General features: G+C 48.8%; 1 long non-coding RNA gene across 6 annotated transcripts; it reads left to right on the top strand.

Annotated features, from left to right (window-relative positions):
• The first annotated feature begins 32 nt into the window (after positions 1-32).
• On the top strand, positions 33-17,918 carry LOC128338377 (uncharacterized). 6 transcript variants are annotated; one of them, XR_008312594.1, is made up of 10 exons: positions 33-1,430; positions 1,704-1,805; positions 2,912-3,046; positions 3,458-3,697; positions 3,862-4,346; positions 4,508-4,641; positions 5,549-5,648; positions 5,814-6,300; positions 6,462-16,183; positions 16,781-17,918. It is a non-coding gene; the product is annotated as an uncharacterized LOC128338377 (long non-coding RNA). The 6 variants fall into 6 exon arrangements; XR_008312595.1 differs by having other exon boundaries at positions 3,609-3,697; positions 4,508-5,648; XR_008312592.1 differs by having other exon boundaries at positions 3,865-4,346; positions 4,508-5,648.
• Positions 17,919-21,080: the final 3,162 nt, after the last annotated feature.

Below are 21,080 nucleotides of genomic sequence, written 5' to 3'. Positions count from 1 at the left end.
CCAGCTGGAGAGCCTCGGCTGCTCGCGCAATTTTTTGAGTTGTGAGGAGACTGAAGGGGAAGGAGACTCAGCGGGGAGAGAGGGGAGCCTCGCCTCAGGAGCGGGACAGGGAAGCTGAGGCGGGTCGCCAGCCCAAGGCTGCTCCCTGCTGGCAGCGTCTTATTTTCCCCTCACGACACTCTCTCCTTTCAGCTCTGAGAGGACGCGAAAAAGGAGCCCCGCCGTGAGGCTGGAAGCGGGACCGTGAGGGCTCCGAAACCTCCTCCCCACACAGCCCTGAGAGGAGAAGGAGCCTCGGCTGGAAGAGAGAGGCTGCCTCAGACGAGCAACAGAATAGAGGGGCGCCTGAATGGCAGCTTGGTAGCCTTTCAATATCCCCACAGCCCTGTGAGGCTCCTCTGGCTGGAAGGCGGCGGCTCCCTCAAACGGGCTTAATTTTCTAGAGGCTGTTTTGTGGCATTTGGAGATGGCCACACAGACCTGTGAGGCTCCCTCAAAAGAGCTCAAGTCTTTAATAGCAGTTCTGTGGCTAGCCTTGGGTGTTTCCAGGGTTGGTTGGTTTTTATTATGGATGGCTTCCCCCCCATTATTTCTGTATGCTGCTTGCAGTATTGTTTAAATACAAACTTCCAATAGTTTTAAAAACAAAAATAGGCTTTGAATAGGATAAAAACAAAAATAGGCTTTGAATAGGATAAAAACAAAAATAGGCTTTGAATAGGATAAAAACAAATAAGGATAGAATAAAAGTTAAAAGAATAGGCTAAAATCTAAAAACAGTGAGCTAGTGCAGTGTAGTAAAGGAAATATAGGTGATTAACAAGGAAATGTAACAGAAAATAGTGTGAAGCAATTTCAAAGCAGATTAAATATTTTAGAACAATTAGTGTATTAAAATAATATTGAAAGTAGCATATGGAAATGATGGGGAAAGCTCATCAATAGTAAAAGCCTGGAACCCTAGAAAGCATAGGACTTATTCCTCATAGCAGTCCCTAAGATGGCTTGGCTGTAGCCCCCCACAGCTAGGTTGGATGCCCTGACACCTATTGCTCAAGAGCAGCCTGCAAAGGAGCTAGAGCATAGCTTTCTTATGTGGACTTTGTTTTTGTTTTGAATAACCCTTGATTTAGCCAGAGGATAGCTTTCTCATACTAGACTTTACCTCTTTGCTCTGCATGGCCCCTCATTTAGTAGGATTGTGCCTTTCTTCTTCTGGATTTACATTTTCTGTTCCAGCTCATTTAAATGGAGGATGTCCATCTCCAATCCTTATTGCGTGACTTCATGCCCTGAGAAGTGGTGAGGTGGCATATCTGAATTGCCTAATCTTCAGCTTGATCTGTCCTGCCTGTGGAAGAAATGATCGATGGTGGAAATGTGGCATCTCTGACCTGCCCATAGGAACATGGGAAGCTGCCATATACTGAGTAAGTCCATAGGTCAATCTAGCTCAGTATTGTCTACACCAGTGTTTCTCAACCACCGGTCCCTGGACCGCTGCCGGTCCCCGAAGGGTTGAGTGCCGGTCCCTGACTGGGAGTCAAACCCCCCCCCCAACTGAAATCAAGGCACTCACTTCCTCAATTTTGCACATGGCACGGAAGAGGAAGAGTATCACGGAGGCATGGGACCCTTCTTGTGCCTTGCCTCCACGTGCTGCTGAGATCTTCCTACAGCTATCTTATTCCCTATCTTTACAGCTTCAAACTGTATGCGGTGCGGGGGCATGGAGGAAAAAGTATGGCAGTGGGCGCCACTTGAAGGGCTGCTGGTTCTTGCATGCTCATTGTTTGCAGCCAAAGGTTGGTTGATTGAAACCGAGCTGCCTGTTGTGGTTGAGGCACCTTGAGAGGGAACGCTGTTTCCCTCTTGCATCAGTGGGGCTTGCTTGTATGTTGTTTTCATTGGCCCCATGCAGCTTTTGAATTTTTCTAATGGCCCAACATCCCCTCTCCATTGAGTAATCACAAGCACCTCCACTCCAGACATACTGGAGACAAATTTGTTCACCCAGGCTTTTAGATTCAGGGGTTCTCAACCTTGGGTACCCAGACGTTGGTGGACTTCTACTCCCATAATCCCCAGCCATAATGGCCAAATGCCATTGTTGTTGGGGGTTATGGGAGTTTAACTGAGGGACCCAAGGTTAAGAACCCCTAATATTCCATGTTTGCAAAAGATTCCAAATTTAATTATTTTAATGCTTATATTATTTTCATTCTAAACTGCCCAGAGATGCAAGTTTTGGGCAGTACAGAAGTCTGATAGATAGATAGATAGACAGACTTGAAACCCCTTTACTAACTGCTGGTCCGGGAAACTGTGCATGAAGAATGTAGCGGTCCTTGAAACTCTGCACGAAGAATTTAGCGGTCCTTGACTCCAAAAAGTTTGAGAAACACTGGTCTACACAGACTGGCAGCAGCATCTCCAAGGCTGCAGGTAGGAATCTCTCAGCCCGCTCTTGGAGATGCTGCCAGGGAGGGAACTGGGAACCTAGATGCTCTTCCCAGAGTGGCTGTGTCCCCTGAGGGGAGTATCTGACAGTGCTTACACATCAAGTCTCCCATTCATATGCAACCAGGGCAGACCCTGCTTAGCTAAGGGGACAAGTCAAGGTTGCTACCACAAGACCAACTCTCCCCAGACCATCAGCTTGGTCTGCTGAGGCAAGGGATGGTGGAAATACGGCATCCCTGACGTCTTAAAGCAGCATTGTGTGCTGGCTGAAGGCACACGGTGAGTGGACTCTGATCAGGCAAGGAGTCAAGTCCTGAAGCCTTAAGTTTTGAGGTCTCATTCTCCTTGGGTTGGGCTCTGGGATGAACAGATGGGTCCTCAAGAAGCTTTTCTAAATAGGGAAATGAGTAAAGGTCATGTAACATAGCATGTTATTTTCTTCGTCTAGAGAGTGAAGGGGAGAAAAGATAGACATACAGAAGGAGGAAGAAAACCAAGCGGAAAGGAGCAACAGGATACATGCAAACGGCAGAAGTAGGAGGATCGACTGTCCTTCAAGAAGCTTCACAGAAGAAATGGGCAGGTAGTGCTTGCACAAGTGGGATGGCTGTATTGCTGGATTTCTCTCTGCCATGTAACATTCTTGAGTAGAGGCTGATATTCCTGGAGCCTGTCTTTCTCATGCTGGACTTAATGTTCCTGCACAGAATAGCCCCTGATTTGGGAGGGATGTGGCCTTCACTCAATGGACTTAATGTTCATACACAGAGGGCCCCCTAATTGGGCTGGGGGTGGTGGTGGATTTCTCATGCTGGACTGCAAATTTTTGTGCTGAGTAGCCCCTAAAATCGTAGGAGCATAGCCTTCTCAGGCTGTATTTAATATGTATGCACTGAGTCACATCTGATTTGGGTGGGATGTGGCTTTCTCATGCTGGATTGGAAATATGTGTGCTGAGCTGCCCCTGGTTGGGCTGGGGGTGTTGCTTTCTCAGGTCTTCATGTCTTTGCTCGGAGAAGCCACTGATTTGGCCGGGTGGCTATTTCCAATCCTTGCTGCATGACGTGGCCCTTCATGTTCTGAGTGGTGCTGAGGTGGCATCTCCGACCTGCCCTGGCCATCAGCTTGGTCCACCCTGCCCACAGAGGAAGCAAGAGACGGTGGAAGTGCAGCATCCCTGACCTCTTCAAGCAGCGTGGTGTGCTGAGCAGGCTCTGCTGGCTGAAGGCACCAGGTGAGTGGACTCTGATCAGGCAAGGAGATATGGCCTTAAGCTTTTTTGATCTCATTCTCCTTGGGTTGGGCTCTGGGATGAACAGAGCTGCTCCTCAAGAAGCCGTTCTAAAGAGGTGAAAGAGTAAAGATCTCGAATCTTAGGATGCTTTTTTCTTTGTCTAGAAGGTGAAGGGAAGAAAAGACAGAAGAAATTAGTGCAGAAGGAGGAAGAAAACCATGCAGAAAGGAGCAAGAGGAGACATGCAAAGGGAAGAAGTTGGCAACTTGGAGGAGCTGACATGTGCAAGAAGCTTCAGCGAAGAAATGGGCAGGTTGTGTTTGCACAAGTGGGATGGCTTCACTGCTGGCTTTCTCTCTGCCATGGATCACTCTGAGTAGGGCTGATTTACCTGCAGCATGGCTTTCTCGTGCTGGACTTCATGTCTTTGCACTGAGGAGCCCCTAAAATTGTGGGATACTGCCTTTTAGTGGCCGTACACTGAAGGGTTCTTGTCTTCATGGCCATCCTGAGAGTGAGGTGGCATCTCTGACCTGCTCCTACCATCAGCTTCACCCACGAAGGAGGCAAGAGACTGTGGACGTGTGGCATCGCTGACCTCTTCAAGCAGCGTGGTGTGTTTGCAGGCTCTGCTGGCTGAAGGCACCAGGTGAGTGGACTCCGATCAGGCAAGGAGATATAGCCTTAAGCTTTGAGGTTTCATTCTCCTCGGGTTGGGCTCTGGGATGAACAGAGCTGGTCCTCAAAAAGCCTTTCTAAAGACAGAAAAAAGTAAAGGTCTTGAAAATGCTTTGTTTGTTGTTTGTTCAGAAGGCGAAGGGGAGAAAAGACAGAAGGAGGAAGAAAACCATGCAGAAAGGAGCAACAGGAGACATGCAAAGAGAAGAAGTTGGCAACTTGGAGGAGCTGACATGTTCCAGAAGCTTCACTGAAGAAACGGGCAGGTTGTAGATGCACAAGTGGGATGGCTTCACTGCTGGCTTTCTTTCTGCCATGGATCACTCTGAGTAGGGCTGATTTACCTGCAGCATGGCTTTCTCATGCTGGACTTCATGTCTTTGCAACTGAGAAGCCCCTGAAATTGTGAGTGCCTGGCCTTTTTAGTGGCCATACGCTGAGGGTTCTCTAATAGGGCCGGGGGGCTTCTGTCTCATGCGGGACTTCACGTCTTTGCAATTGAGAAGCCCCTGAAATTGTGAGTGCCTGGCCTTTTGAGTGGCCATATGCTGAGGGGTCTCTAATAGGGCCGGGGGGCTTCTGTCTCAAGCGGGACTTCACGTCTTTGCAATTGAGAAGCCCCTGAAATTGTGAGTGCCTGGCCTTTTGAGTGGCCATACGCTGAGGGGTCTCTAATAGGGCCAGGGGGCACCTTTCTCATGCGGGACTTCACGTCTTTGCAATGGAGAAGCCCCTGAAATTGTGAGTGCCTGGCCTTCTGAGTGGCCATATGCTGAGGGGTCTCTAATAGGGCCAGGGGGCTTCTATCTCATGCGGGACTTCATGTCTTTGCAATTGAGAAGCCCCCAAAATTGTGAGTGCCTGGCCTTTTGAGTGGCCCAACACTGAGGGGTCTCTAATACATGTTCAAGAAGCTTCAGCGAAGAAACGGACAGGTTGTGTTTGCACAAGTCGGATGCCTTCACTGCTTGCTTTCTCTCTGCCATGGATCACTCTGAGTAGGGCTGATTTACCTGCAGCATGGCTTTCTCGTGCTGGACTTCATGTCTTTGCACTGAGGAGCCCCTAAAATTGTGGGATCCTGCCCTTATTAGTGGCCATACACTGAGGGGTTCTTGGCTTCATGACCATCCTGTGAGTGAGGTGGCATCTCTGACGTGCTCCTACCATCAGCTTCACCCACGAAGGAGGCAAGAGACTGTGGACGTGTGGCATCGCTGACCTCTTCAAGCAGCGTGGTGTGTTTGCAGGCTCTGCTGGCTGAAGGCACCAGGTGAGTGGACTCTGATCAGGCAAGGAGAATATGGCCTTAAGCTTTTTTGATCTCATTCTCCTTGGGTTGGGCTCTGGGATGAACAGAGCTGCTCCTCAAGAAGCCGTTCTAAAGAGGTGAAAGAGTAAAGATCTCGAATCTTAGGATGCTTTTTTCTTTGTCTAGAAGGTGAAGGGAAGAAAAGACAGAAGAAATTAGTGCAGAAGGAGGAAGAAAACCATGCAGAAAGGAGCAAGAGGAGACATGCAAAGGGAAGAAGTTGGCAACTTGGAGGAGCTGACATGTTCAAGAAGCTTCAGCGAAGAAACGGTCAGGTTGTAGATGCACAAGTGGGATGGCTTCACTGCTGGCTTTCTTTCTGCCATGGATCACTCTGAGTAGGGCTGATGTACCTGCAGCATGGCTTTCTCGTGCTGGACTTCATGTCTTTGCACTGAGGAGCCCCTAAAATTGTGGGATCCTGCCCTTCATAGTGGCCATACACTGAGGGGTTCTTGGCTTCATGACCATCCTGAGAGTGAGGTGGCATCTCTGACCTGCTCCTACCATCAGCTTCACCCATGAAGGAGGCAAGAGACTGTGGACGTGTGGCATCGCTGACCTCTTCAAGCAGTGTGGTGTTTTTGCAGTCTCTGCTGGCTGAAGGCACCAGGTGAGTGGACTTTGATCAGGCAAGGAGACATGGCCTTAAGCTTTGAGGTTTAATTCTCCTCGGGCTGGGCTCTGGGATGAACAGAGCTGGTCCTCAAAAAGCCTTTCTAAAGACAGAAAAAAGTAAAGGTCTTGAAAATGCTTTGTTTGTTGTTTGTTCAGAAGGCGAAGGGGAGAAAAGACAGAAGAAATTAGTGCAGAAGGAGGAAGAAAACCAAGCAGAAAGGAGCAAGAGGAGACATGAAAAGTGAAGAAGTTGGCAACTTGGAGGAGCTGACATGTGCAAGAAGCTTCAGCGAAGAAACGGGCAGGTTGTAGATGCACAAGTGGGATGGCTTCACTGCTGGCTTTCTCTCTGCCATGGATCACTCTTAGGGCTGATTTACCTGCAGCATGGCATTCTCGTGTTTGACTTCATGTCTTTGCACTGAGGAGCCCCTGAAATTATTGTGCCTGCCCTTCTTAGTGGACATACACTGAGGGGTCTCTAATAGGGCCAGAGGGCTTCTATCTCATGCGGGACTTCACGTCTTTGCAATTGAGAAGCCCCTGAAATTGGTGAGTACCTGGCCTTGTGAGTGGCCATATGCTGAGGGGTCTCTTATAGGGCTGAGGGGCATCTTTCTCATGCGAGACTTCATGTCTTTGCAATTGAGAAGCCCCTGAAATTGTGAGTGCCTGGCCTTCTTAGTGGCCATACGCTGAGGGGTCTCTAATAGGGCCAGGGGGCTTCATTCTCATGCGAGACTTCATGTCTTTGCAATTGAGAAGCCCCTGAAATTGTGAGTGCCTGGCCTTCTGAGTGGCCATACATTGAAGGGTCTCTAATAGGGCCAGGGGGCTTCTATCTCATGCTGGACTTCATGTCTTTGCAATTGAGAAGCCCCTGAAATTGTGAGTGCCTGGCCTTTTGAGTGGCCATATGCTGAGGGGTCTCTAATAGGGACAGGGGGCTTCTATCTCATGCTGGACTTCATGTCTTTGCAATTGAGAAGCCCCTGAAATTGTGAGAGCCTGGCCTTCTGAGTGGCCATACATTGAGGGGTCTCTAATAGGGCCAGGGGGCTTCATTCTCATGCGGGACTTCATGTCTTTGCAATTGAGAAGCCCCTGAAATTGTGAGTGCCTGGCCTTCTGAGTGGCCATACATTGTGGGTTCTCTAATAGGGCCAGGGGGCTTCATTCTCATGCGGGACTTCATGTCTTTGCAATTGAGAAGCCCCTGAAATTGTGAGTGCCTGGCCTTCTGAGTGGCCATACATTGAGGGGTCTCTAATAGGGCCAGGGGGCGTCATTCTTATGCTGGACTACACGTCTTGGCAATTGAGAAGCCCCTGAAATTGTGAGTGCCTGGCCTTTTGAGTGGCCATACATTGTGGGTTCTCTAATAGGGCCAGGGGGTTTCATTCTCATGCGGGACTTCATGTCTTTGCAATTGAGAAGCCCCTGAAATTCTGAGTTCTTGGCCTTTTCAGTGGCCATACATTGAAGGGTCTCTAATAGGGCCGGAGGGCTTCTATCTCATGCTGGACTTCATGTCTTTGCAATTGAGAAGCCCCTGAAATTTTGAGTGCCTGGCCTTCTGAGTGGCCATACATTGAAGGGTCTCTAATAGGGCCAGGGGGCTTCTATCTCATGCTGGACTTCATGTCTTTGCAATTGAGAAGCCCCTGAAATTGTGAGTGCCTGGCCTTTTGAGTGGGCTTATGCTGAGGGGTCTCTAATAGGGCCGAGGGGCATCTTTCTCATGGAGGACTTCACGTCTTTGCAATTGAGAAGCCCCTGAAATTGTGAGTGGCTGGCCTTTTGAGTGGCCATATGATGAGGGGTCTCTAATAGGGCCAGGGGGCTTCTATCTCATGCGGGACTTCATGTCTTTGCAGTTGAGAAGCCCCTGAAATTGTGAGTGCCTGGCCTTCTGAGTGGCCATATGCTGAGGGGTCTCTTATAGGGATGAGGGGCTTCTATCTCATGCTGGACTTCACGTCTTTGCAATTGAGAAGCCCCTGAAATTGTGAGTGCCTGGCCTTTTGAGCGGCCATACATTGAGGGGTCTCTAATAGGGCCGGAGGGCTTCTATCTCATGCTGGACTTCATGTCTTTGCAATTGAGAAGCCCTTGAAATTGTGAGTGCCTGGCCTTTTGAGTGGCCATACATTGAGGGGTCTCTAATAGGGCCGGAGGGCTTCTATCTCATGCTGGACTTCATGTCTTTGCAATTGAGAAGCCCGTGAAATTGTGAGTGCCTGGCCTTCTCAGTGGCCATACGCTGAGGGGTCTCTAATAGGGCCAGGGGGCTTCTATCTCATGCGGGACTTCATGTCTTTGCAATTGAGAAGCCCCTGAAATTGTGAGAGCCTGGCCTTTTCAGTGGCCATATGCTGAGGGCGGTCTTATAGGGCTGAGGGGCATCTTTCTCATGAGAGACTTCACGTCTTTGCAACTGAGTAGCCCCTGAAATTGTGAGTGGCTGGCCTTTTGAGTGGCCATATGCTGATGGGTCTCTAATAGGGACAGGGGGCTTCTATCTCATTCTGGACTTCATGTCTTTGCAATTGAGAAGCCCCCAAAATTGTGAGTGCCTGGCCTTTTCAGTGGCCATATGCTGAGGGCGGTCTTATAAGGCCGGGGGGCTTCTATCTCATGCGGGACTTCATGTCTTTGCAATTGAGAAGCCCCCAAAATTGTGAATGCCTGGCCTTTTGAGTGGCCATACATTGAGGGGTCTCTAATAGGGCCAGGGGGCTTCTATCTCATGCAGGACTTCACGTCTTTGCAATTGAGAAGCCCCTGAAATTGGTGAGTACCTGGCCTTGTGAGTGGCCATATACTGAGGGGTCTCTTATAGGGCTTAGGGGCATCTTTCACATGCGAGACTTCATGTCTTTGCAATTGAGAAGCCCCTGAAATTGTGAGTGCTTGGCCTTCTGAGTGGCCATTTGCTGAGGGGTCTCTAATAGGGCCGAGGGGCTTCTATCTCATGCGGGACTTCATGTCTTTGCAATTGAGAAGCCCCTGAAATTGTGAGTTCCTGGCCTTTTGAGTGGCCATACATTGAGGGGTCTCTAATAGGGCCAGGGGGCTTCTATCTCATGTGGGACTTCATGTCTTTGCAATTGAGAAGCCCCTGAAATTGTGAAAGCCTGGCCTTCTGAGTGGCCATACATTGAGGGCTCTCTAATAGGGCTGGGGGGCGTCATTCTCATGCGGGACTTCATGTCTTTGCAATTGAGAAGCCCCTGAAATTGTGAGTGCTTGGCCTTCTGAGTGGCCATTTGCTGAGGGGTCTCTAATAGGGCCGAGGGGCTTCTATCTCATGCGGGACTTCATGTCTTTGCAATTGAGAAGCCCCTGAAATTGTGAGTGCTTGGCCTTCTGAGTGGCCATATGCTGAGGGCGGTCTTATAGGGCCGGGGGGCTTCTATCTCATGCTGGACTTCATGTCTTTGCAATTGAGAAGCCCCAAAAATTGTGAGTGCCTGGCCTTTTCAGTGGCCATACATTGAGGGGTCTCTAATAGGGCCAGGGGGCTTCTATCTCATGCGGGACTTCACGTCTTTGCAGTTGAGAAGCCCCTGAAATTGTGAGTGCCTGGCCTTTTGAGTGGCCATACATTGAGGGGTCTCTAATAGGGCCGGAGGGCTTCTATCTCATGCAGGACTTCACGTATTTGCAATTGAGAAGCCCCTGAAATTGGTGAGTACCTGGCCTTGTGAGTGGCCATATGCTGAGGGGTCTCTTATAGGGCTGAGGGGCATCTTTCTCATGCGAGACTTCATGTCTTTGCAATTGAGAAGCCCCTGAAATTGTGAGTGCTTGGCCTTCTGAGTGGCCATTTGCTGAGGGGTCTCTAATAGGGCCGAGGGGCTTCTATCTCATGCGGGACTTCATGTCTTTGCAATTGAGAAGCCCCTGAAATTGTGAAAGCCTGGCCTTCTGAGTGGCCATACATTGAGAGGTCTCTAATAGGGCTGGGGGGCGTCATTCTCATGCGGGACTACACGTCTTTGCAATTGAGAAGCCCCTGAAATTGTCGTGCCTTGCCTTCTGAGTGGCCATATGCTGAGGGGTCTCTAATAGGGCCGGGGGGCTTCTATCTCATGCTGGACTTCATGTCTTAGCAATTGAGAAGCCCTTGAAATTGTGAGTGCCTGGTCTTCTGAGTGGCCATACATTGAAGGGTCTCTAATAGGGCCAGGGGGCTTCTATCTCATGCGGGACTTCATGTCTTTGCAATTGAGAAGCCCCTGAAATTGTGAGTGCCTGGCCTTTTGAGCGGCCATACATTGAGGGGTCTCTAATAGCGCCGGAGGGCTTCTATCTCATGCTGGACTTCATGTCTTTGCAATTGAGAAGCCCTTGAAATTGTGAGTGCCTGGCCTTCTGAGTGGCCATACGCTGAGGGGTCTCTAATAGGGCCAGGGGGCTTCTATCTCATGCAGGACTTCATGTCTTTGCAATTGAGAAGCCCCTGAAATTTTGAGAGCCTGGCCTTCTGAGTGGCCATATGCTGAGGGGTCTCTTATAGGGCTGAGGGGCATCTTTCTCATGAGAGACTTCACGTCTTTGCATTTGAGTAGCCCCTGAAATTGTGAGTGGCTGGCCTTTTGAGTGGCCATATGCTGAGGGGTCTCTTATAGCGCTGAGGGGCGTCTTTCTCATGCGAGACTTCACGTCTTTGCAATTGAGAAGCCCCCAAAATTGTGAGTGCCTGGCCTTTTCAGTGGCCATATGCTGAGGGCGGTCTTATAAGGCCGGGGAGCTTCTATCTCATGCTGGACTTCATGTCTTTGCAATTGAGAAGCCCCCAAAATTGTGAGTGCCTGGCCTTTTGAATTGCCATACATTGAGGGGTCTCTAATAGGGCCAGGGGGCTTCTATCTCATGCGGGACTTCACGTCTTTGCAATCGAGAAGGCCCTGAAATTGTGAGTGCCTGGCCTTTTGAGTGGCCATACATTGAGGGGTCTCTAATAGGGCCGGAGGGCTTCTATCTCATTCTGGACTTCATGTCTTTGCAATTGAGAAGCCCCTGAAATTGTGAAAGCCTGGCCTTCTGAGTGGCCATACATTGAGGGGTCTCTAATAGGGCTGGGGGGTGTCATTCTCATGCGGGAATACACGTCTTTGCAATTGAGAAGCCCCTGAAATTGTCGTGCCTTGCCTTCTGAGTGGCCATATGCTGAGGGGTCTCTAATAGGGCCGGGGGGCTTCTATCTCATGCTGGACTTCATGTCTTAGCAATTGAGAAGCCCTTGAAATTGTGAGTGCCTGGTCTTCTTAGTGGCCATACATTGAAGGGTCTCTAATAGGGCCAGGGGGCTTCTATCTCATGCGGGACTTCATGTCTTTGCAATTGAGAAGCCCCTGAAATTGTGAGAGCCTGGCCTTTTGAGCTGCCATACATTGAGGGGTCTCTAATAGGGCCGGAGGGCTTCTATCTCATGCTGGACTTCATGTCTTTGCAATTGAGAAGCCCGTGAAATTTTGAGTGCCTGGCCTTCTCAGTGGCCATACGCTGAGGGGTCTCTAATAGGGCCAGGGGGCTTCTATCTCATGCGGGACTTCATGTCTTTGCAATTGAGTAGCCCCTGAAATTGTGAGTGGCTGGCCTTTTGAGTGGCCATATGCTGAGGGGTCTCTTATAGGGCTGAGGGGCATCTTTCTCATGCCAGACTTCACGTCTTTGCAATTGAGTAGCCCCTGAAATTGTGAGTGGCTGGCCTTTTGAGTGGCCATATGCTGATGGGTCTCTAATAGGGACAGGGGGCTTCTATCTCATTCTGGACTTCATGTCTTTGCAATTGAGAAGCCCCAAAAATTGTTAGTGCCTGGCCTTTTCAGTGGCGATATGCTGAGGGCGGTCTTATAGGGCCGGGGGGCTTCTATCTCATGCGGGACTTCATGTCTTTGCAATTGAGAAGCCCCCAAAATTGTGAGTGCCTGGCCTTTTGAGTGGCCATACATTGAGGGGTCTCTAATAGGGCCGGAGGGCTTCTATCTCATGCTGGACTTCATGTCTTTGCAATTGAGAAGCCCCTGAAATTGTGAGTGCCTGGTCTTCTGAGTGGCCATATGCTGAGGGGTCTCTTATAGAGCTGAGGGGCATCTATCTCATGTGGGACTTCATGTCTTTGCAATTGAGAAGCCCCTGAAATTGTGAGTGCCTGGCCTTTTGAGTGGCCATACATTGAGGGGTCTCTAATAGGGCTGGGGGGCGTCATTCTCATGCGGGACTACACGTCTTTGCAATTGAGAAGCCCCTGAAATTGTCGTGCCTTGCCTTCTGAGTGGCCATATGCTGAGGGGTCTCTAATAGGGCCGGGGGGCTTCTATCTCATGCTGGGCTTCATGTCTTAGCAATTGAGAAGCCCTTGAAATTGTGAGTGCCTGGTCTTCTGAGTGGCCATACATTGAAGGGTCTCTAATAGGGCCAGGGGGCTTCTATCTCATGCGGGACTTCACGTCTTTGCAATTGAGAAGCCCCTGAAATTGTGAGAGCCTGGCCTTTTGAGTGGCCATATGCTGAGGGGTCTCTAATAGGGCCGGGGGGCTTCTGTCTCATGCGGGACTTCACGTCTTTGCAATTGAGAAGCCCCTGAAATTGTGAGTGCCTGGCCTTTTGAGTGGCCATATGCTGAGGGGTCTCTAATAGGGCCGGAGGGCTTCTATCTCATGCAGGACTTCATGTCTTTGTAATTGAGATGCCCCTGAAATTGTGAGTGCCTGGCCTTCTGCGTGGCCATATGCTATGGGGTCTCTAATAGGGCCAGGGGGCATCTTTCTCATGCAGGACTTCACATCTTTGCCATTGAGGAGCCCCTAAAATTGTGGTGCCTCACCTTCTTGGTTGCTATAGATTGACTGAATGATTGTAGACTCTTAGCGACCACATAGTCTCTCCAGTATATTCTGTCTTCAATTTGGCCTTTAAGGTCTCAGTGGTGCATTCATTGATGCCGAATTTGAGTCAATCCACCTTGCTGCTGGTCTTCCTTCTTTCAACTTTCCCCAGCATTATGGACTTCTCAAGGAAGCTGGGTCTTCACATTTTGTGTCCGAAGTATAATAGTTTGAGCCTGGTCATTTCTTCCTCCATTGAGAATCCTGGATTTATTTATTTGATGATCCTCTTGTTTTCTTGGCTGTCCATGATGTCCTCAAAAGTCTTCTACAGCAACAAAGTTCAAAAGCGTCAATGCTTTTTCTGTCTGACTTCTGCAATGTCCAGCTTTCGTATCCATAGAGTGTCATGGGGAAAAGCACTGTCCGAACAATTCTAATCATTTTAGGTGTAGACCCGTCTCGACATCTAATATCCTTTCCAAGGCCTTCATTGCAACCCTACCGAGTGCTAGTCTGCGGCGTCTTTCTTGACTGCTGGATCCTTTACAGTTCATGGTCGATCCTAAAAGGCAGAAGCTATCCACCTCTTCAGTGTCTTCATTGTCAATTCTGAGGCTGGTTGCTGTACCAGTTGTCATTCGTTTAGTCGTCGTCCCATTTTTTTCGCTGGGCTCCTTGACTTTCATTACGAGAGCTTGCAGACCATCCACATGCTCAGCTATCAGATTGGTGTCATCAGCATAGCGCAGGTTATTGATGTTTCTTCTTCCAATGTAAAAACCACTCTCATCTTCCAATCCAGATTGTCTCAGTATATGTTTAACATATAAGTTGAAAAAATAAGGAGAAGGTATACTGCCTTGTCTTATTCCTTTGCTAATCAGGAACCAGTCTGTTTCATACTGGGGGCCCCTAATTTGGCTGGGTTCTTTCTCATGTGGGATTTCACGTCTTTGCAATGGAAAAGCCCCTAAAATCGTGGGATCCTGGCTTTCTTAGTGGCCATACACTGAAGGTTCCCTAATTGAGCGGGGGTGCTGCTTTCAGATGTTGGACTTCACGTCTTTGCAATTGAGGAGCCCCTAAAATTTTGGGAGCCTGGCCTTCTTAGTGGCTATACACTGAGGGGTTCTTGACTGCATAACTTCGCCCTTCATCCTGTGAGTGAGGTGGCATCTCTGACCTGCTCCTACCATCAGCTTCGCCCATGGAGGAGGCAAGAGACGGTGGAAGTGTGGCATCCCTGACCTCTTCAAGCAGCGTGGTGTGCTGAGCAGGCTTTGCTTTGGCTGAAGGCACCAAGTGAATGGACTCTGATCAGGCAAGGAGACCTGGCCTTAAGCTTTAAGGTTTCATTCTCCTTGGTCTGGGCTCTGGGATGAACAGAGCTAGTCCTCAAAAAGCCTTTCTAAAGATAGAAAAGAGTAAAAGTCTTTAAAAAGGTTTGTTGTTCAGAATGCGAAGGGGAGAAAAGACAGAAGAAATTAGTGCAGAAGGAGGAAGAAAACCATGCAGAAAGGAGCAACAGGAGACATGCAAAGAGAAGAAGTTGGCAACTTGGAGGAGCTGACATGTGCAAGAAGCTTCACTGAAGAAACGGGCAGGTTGTAGATGCATACATTGGATGGCTTCACTGCTGGCTTTCTCTCTGCCATGGATCACTCTGAGTAGGGCTGATTTACCTGCAGCATGGCTTTCTCGTGCTGGACTTCATGTCTTTGCACTGAGGAGCCCCTAAAATTGTGGGTGCCTGGCCTTCTTAGTGGCCATACACTGAGGGGCCCCTGATTTGGCTGGGGTGCGGCTTTCAGATGCTGGACTCCTCGTTTAGAAGGCAAAGGGGAGAAAAGACAGAAGAAATTAGTGCAGAAGGAGGAAGAAAACCATGCAGAAAGGAGCAACAGGAGACATGCAAAGGGAAGAAGTTGGCAACTTGGAGGAGCTGACATGTCCAAGAAGCTTCACTGAAGAAACGGGCAGGTTGTAGATGCATACATTGGATGGCTTCACTGCTGGCTTTCTCTCTGCCATGGATCACTCTGAGTAGGGCTGATTTACCTGCAGCATGGCTTTCTCGTGCTGGACTTCATGTCTTTGCACTGAGGAGCCCCTAAAACTGTGGGTGCCTGGCCTTCTTAGTGGCCATACACTGAGGGGCCCCTGATTTGGCTGGGGTGCGGCTTTCAGATGCTGGACTCCTCGTTTAGAAGGCAAAGGGGAGAAAAGACAGAAGAAATTAGTGCAGAAGGAGGAAGAAAACCAAGCAGAAAGGAGCAAGAGGAGACATGCAAAGGGAAGAAGTTGGCAACCTGGAGGAGCTGACATGTTCAAGAAGCTTCACCGAAGAAGCGGGCAGGTTGTCGATGCACAAGTGGGATGGCTTCACTGCTGGCTTTCTCTCTGCCATGGATCACTCTGAGTAGGGCTGATTCTCCCTCTGTTCGGAGGAGTATATCCACCATCCTTCGGTTACACTCCTTCCTCCTGAGGAGGATGACTTTCAGGTAGGTGTCAACATTTCATTTACCAGCAGCATAGTCTCCTCATGCTGGACTTCATGTCCCTGCAGAGACTAGCCTTTAATTTGGCTGAGAGGTGGCTTTCTCATGCTGGACTTCATTTCTTGGTACTAAGGAACCCCTAAAATTGTGCATGGCCTCCTTAGGCTGTACTTAATATCTATTCAGTGAGTATATCCTGATTTGGGTGGGACATGGCTTTCTCATGCTAGACTTAATGTCTTTTCGCCAGACCCACCCACCCCTGCCTGGTCTTTTGGTACTGCTTTTTCCTGTTGGACTTTACATTTGTTCTTTGAGTATTTCATTTAAAAGGATGGCAGCAGCTTCAATCCTGGCTTCGTGACTTTACTCTTTTTCTGAGTGATGGTGAAGTGGTACCTCCAAGCTGCCCCAGTCACATTCTTCAGTTTGGTCTGCCCTGCCCACGGAGGAAGCAAGGGATGCTGGGAGTGTGGCATCCCTGACCTCTTCAAGCAGTGTGGTGTGCTTTGCAGGCTCAGCTGGCTGAAGGCACCAGGTGAGTGGACTCTGATCAGGCAAGGAGACATGCCTTAAGCTTTGAAGTCTCATGGAGAGGAGAGCTGGTCTTGTGGTAGCAAGCATGACTTGTCCCCTTAGCTAAACAGGGTCCGCCCTAGTTTCATACGGAAGGGAGACTAGAAATGTGAGCATTGTAAGAGATTCCCCACAGGGGATGGAGCTGCTCTGGGAAGAGCATCTAGGTTCCAAGCTCCCTCCCTGGTTTCTCCAAGATAGGGCTGAGAGAAATTCCTGCCTGCAACCTTGGAGAAGCTGCTGCCAGTCTGTGAAGACAATACTGAGCTAGAGCGACCTAGGGTCTGACTCAGTATATGGCCGCTTCCTATGTTCCTATTCTCCTTGGGTTGGACTCTGGGATGAACAGAGCTGCTCCTCAAAAAGCCTTTCTAAGGAGAGAAAAGAGTAAAGGTCTTGAAGAAGCTTTTTTCTTTGTTTAGAGGGCGAAGGGGAGAAAAGACAGCAGAAAGGTGCAGAAATTGGGGTTGAGGCACATCGGGTCAGGCAGAAAAGGACAGATGCGGTTAAGGACAAGGGGGGAAAGAGTCTGAAACTTTTTTGTTCCCCCGTGTTTTAGAAGAGAACAGGAGAAAGACTGAAGAAGCGACTGCGGACCAAGGAGAAACGCCATCAGAAAGGTGCAGCAGGAGCCCTGAAACCTGGAGAAGCAGGAGAAGACTGGCCATCAAGAAGCAAGAGAACAGGGACGGGCAGGCTCCCCTCCTAGGAGCTGGCGGGCTTCATGCTTGTCTTCATGACGGAGTGGCAATAATAGTGACACAGCCCCGTGAAGCAGCTTAGCCGGCCAGCTGGTGGTGCCCTCCCAAGAGCGGCACGCGTGAGGGGCAGTTTTCTGGCAGTTCCGTCTTCATGCCTCTGCTGTTTCCTGCTCTGAGAAGTCCCCGAGATTCTTGGAGTGTGGTTTCCTCCGTGCCTGGCTTGATGTCTCTGCTCCGCATTGCTCAGAGCAGCCACTGAGATGACTGGAGAGCAGCTGGCCTTGGGTGTTTCCGGGGGTTTATCAGGAATGGCTTCCCTTGCCCCCATTATTTCTGTATGCTGCTTGCAATATTGTCTAAATACAACCTTAAAATACTTTAACAACTAGAACAAAAATAGGTGTTAAATAGGATAAAATCTAAAAACAAAAACTAGTGTAGTCTAACATAAGAAATAGGATAAAATCTAAAAGTATAAACTAGTGTAGTATAATAAGAAATAGTTGTTAGTTTAATATGGAAACTAGTTCAAAGCCCTTTCAAAGCAGATTAAATATTTTAGACCCATCAGCGTATTACAATATTCCAGGCAGCATATAGAAATGATGAAAAAAGTACACTGATATTAAAAGCCTGAAACCCCAGGGGACTTATTCCTCCCAGCTGGTAGCTCTTGAGTGGCTCCAGGTCTCTTCCTGCCAGGAACCTACAGACTTCTCTTCTCCTGCCTCCTGCTTGATGCAAAGATTGGGGGTGGGAGGACGGGCATTTGATATAGAAATATCAATATTAATTCTTTGTACTATAGCTTTGCTTACTGACAGGCTTACAGGGTGTTTCTGTCAAGCACACAGAATTTATCATTGTTTCAAGTTGTCTTACTGTGTTAACTTTGTTTCTAATTTGTGTTTTAAACTCATGCCCAGAGACCTGAGTTTGGGGTGGTATACAACTATGCTAAATAAAAAGCTGTCAGTATTGTCTGCTATAATCAAAGGTTGCCATAGTTTATTTGAAAGAGTTGTGGCATTCAAAAATACTGTTGTCCAAGCTCCAGTTGGTTCAGCTCCTGGCTGAGATGGTAAGGCTGCGATCCTGCTTCATTGGCAGCAAATGCCGGTGAAGTGAAGGCAAAGAGGGTCTGGGCTGAGAGACATTTTCTTGGAAATTGCCACTGATGTGATGAATTGCAGACAGTTAGGAAAGATACTTGCGCCCCCCCCCCCTTTAAATTGGGTTAAATGAAAGATAATTTGGTCAACAAGTTCGATCTTTGCCTAAGGCACAAGAGAAATAGTCTGGACGATATGATTACAAATCTTCCATTTTTCTCTCTCCCTAGGGTGGATGTACCAGAGGTGAACTTGGGTAATTTTGGAGGGGCCCACCTCCACCGCTGCAAGTTAAGCATCATATATATATATATATATATATACACACACTCTCCTATCTATCCAATTTTTTTAACACATGGGTTTTTGAGGGCACAAACAGCAACTGAACTCACAAGAATGTGAAAATATAAAACAGGTATATTTCTGCAAATATGCAGTAGCAGAAACATTTCAGCCCACAACCTAGCATATTCGCATCCCGGATATTTCTTTTCCCCCTCCCTGCTCTGTAAAGCACCCAGCACAGGTCGCAATTGCACTCAGCCATTCAGCGCAATGTGGGCCAGTGGTGACCACACCACTCTGCATCCCCACAAGTAAAACCTTTTGTCCCTGGGGTTGACATCTTCCAGACCTGGCCTAGACTCTCCAGGAACTGTTCTCCATCTCCAGGTGAATCTTGAAAGCAACCCTTGATTTTCAGGGCTTGGTCTTGGGATGGGTTGCGGGTGGAATCCAAGAACAGCCTCTGTGCTGGCAACCCTATTTGCTTTCAATGTGCTGTTTTGCTAACCGTGTTCCAGTGGCTTAGAGCGCACTGCTATCTGCTCTTGGACTTGCCAATGGCACTTTGACTTTCCAATCCGCTTCCCAAGAGGGGGGAAAGACAGACTCTGCATGTACTCAGAGTCAGGGCTGTCACATGTCCACGTTTGGGGGTGGGGGGGAAACCCCAACAATTCTCTCCATTTGGGGCGGAAAGCACAGGTGCATCACAGAGGCAATTTCAGAGTGGTCCTGAGCTCTGTTTCATTTTTGCAGCACTTCAGAGAGGAAACTAGTTTGCTGCCCAGTGGAGCTCTTTTTCAAAGCGGAAGGGCAGGATATAAGTTTGCAAAAAAATTCATTGGGGGCATCTTTTAACTTCATCAAAAAATGCTTCTGGCCTCTCTAACAGGTCTTTTTACTGGATGTAGCATTGATCCATCATGAGTGACCTAGGGAGGAGAGCTGGTCTTGTGGTAGCAAGCATGAGTTTTCCCCTCTGCTAAACAGAGCCCACCCTGGACTGCATTCAAATGGGAGACTACCTGTTTGCACACTCTTAAGATAGTCCCCTTAGGGGATGGGGCTGTTCAAGTTCCCTCCCTGGCAGCATCTCCACGACAGGGCTGAGACTCCCACCTGCAACTTTGGAGATGCCACTGCCGGTCAGCACAGACAATACTAAGCTAGATGGACCATCTAGTCCAGCATTCTCACAATCGCAAGCAGATTTACCCCAAAGTCTTTGAGAGCTAGAGGGGAGCACTTCACACACCGTTTGGGTGTTTCACCGCGCTTTTAGAGTGCAGCCTGATTTCTATCGAGTTTTTTAAAAAACACCCACTTTTTGTGTCGGGTTAACTTTGAGTTTGCGTTAAAGCCTCGCAGAAAACTTGCAGTGAAGCCTGCTGAGTGAAGAACTCCCTGGAGAGTTGATGTCCTCCTGCGTAGACAATGCTGATCCATAGGAACAGCCCTGCTGGATCAGGCCCAAGAAGGCCCATCTAGTCCAGCATCCTGTTTCACACAGTGGCCCACCAGATGCCACTGGAAGCCACAGGCAAGAGTTGAGGGCATGCCCTCCCTCCTGCTGTTACCCCCCTGCAGCTGGTACTCAGAGGCATCCTGCCTTGGAGGCTGGAGGTGGACTACAGCCCTCTGACTAGTAGCTATTGATAGACCTCTCCTCCATGAAGCTATCCAAACCCCTCTTCAAGCCATCCAAATGGGCAAAACTGACTGTGGATCAGCCAGTTACAGAAGTTCAAGAATCTAGGATCCTAATGATGAGGCAGGTGAAAGGCATTCCTGGCCATCCACCCCAGGTGCCATGGGTTTATATTTTGCTTTTAAAATTCAGCTTTCCCTACAGCTCTCAACTTTTTTCCTTCTGCGTTGTCCTGTTTTAGCTAAACCCAAGTTCAGCAAGAAAGATGGTGCTGTAGTTGGACTCCCTGCTTTACTGCTCAATTCCTTTTAATATATTGTGCATGCTGGTGAGTTCTCAATTCCCTCTTTTGAGATCTTGCTTGCAGCTTCTCATTTCTTTCTCTGCCTCTTATGTGGGCCTAAGTGCATTTTCACAGGGGTTCTTCAGTCTCTGCCAAATAACTTTTTCTTAGCTAATTCACCTGTGGCGTGTCTCATTCCTAGACCCCTTTTCCCAGGCGGAGAAGTCCGTTCACCTGCTAATGGTCCAATCCAGGCCTCTGCCAAGCGGTGCTTTGCTGCTGTTAGCCACAGAATTAGTGGTACTTCTAAAGAGAAACTTGAGTAGAAGAGGGTGAAAGATTGGCACTCCTGTCTCCAGAAAGACTATGTAGCAACCTTAGCCTGTGGTTTGGCCATTGGGTTGATATACTAAATGCAAAGAAAGACCACACAATTGTGTTAACTTTTGTGTACCCTTTTGCTTGCATTGGCAGAAAAGCACAGGCAAATAAGAACTGGTTTCTTCCACAGCAGTGCGAAGGCTGTGAGAATCAAGTGGTCCGAATCTTGCTTCACCCTCTGCCTTACCCTGTTCTGCATGCACAGGTGAGGCTGTTTGTGTGGAGAGAACACGAGTAGCAGCTGAGTCCAATAACAGCAACCCCCACACATGCTTTAAAATGAAAACGCCTTGTTGAATTAGGCTGACCCTACTCCGGTTAGGGTCATCCTAATTTAACAAAGCCACAGTTAACAAGATTTTGCAACTCTCTTGGAAATTTAGTACTCCACCTCGCTGTTGCCAAGCACAGGTTGGCAGTATAGTCTCTCTTTTCCCCCCCGCCTC

Source organism: Hemicordylus capensis, chromosome 16 (genome assembly GCF_027244095.1).
Source record: "Hemicordylus capensis ecotype Gifberg chromosome 16, rHemCap1.1.pri, whole genome shotgun sequence".
NCBI classification, from domain to species: Eukaryota; Metazoa; Chordata; class Lepidosauria; order Squamata; family Cordylidae; genus Hemicordylus; species Hemicordylus capensis.
This window is presented reverse-complemented; position numbering and strand designations above follow the sequence as displayed.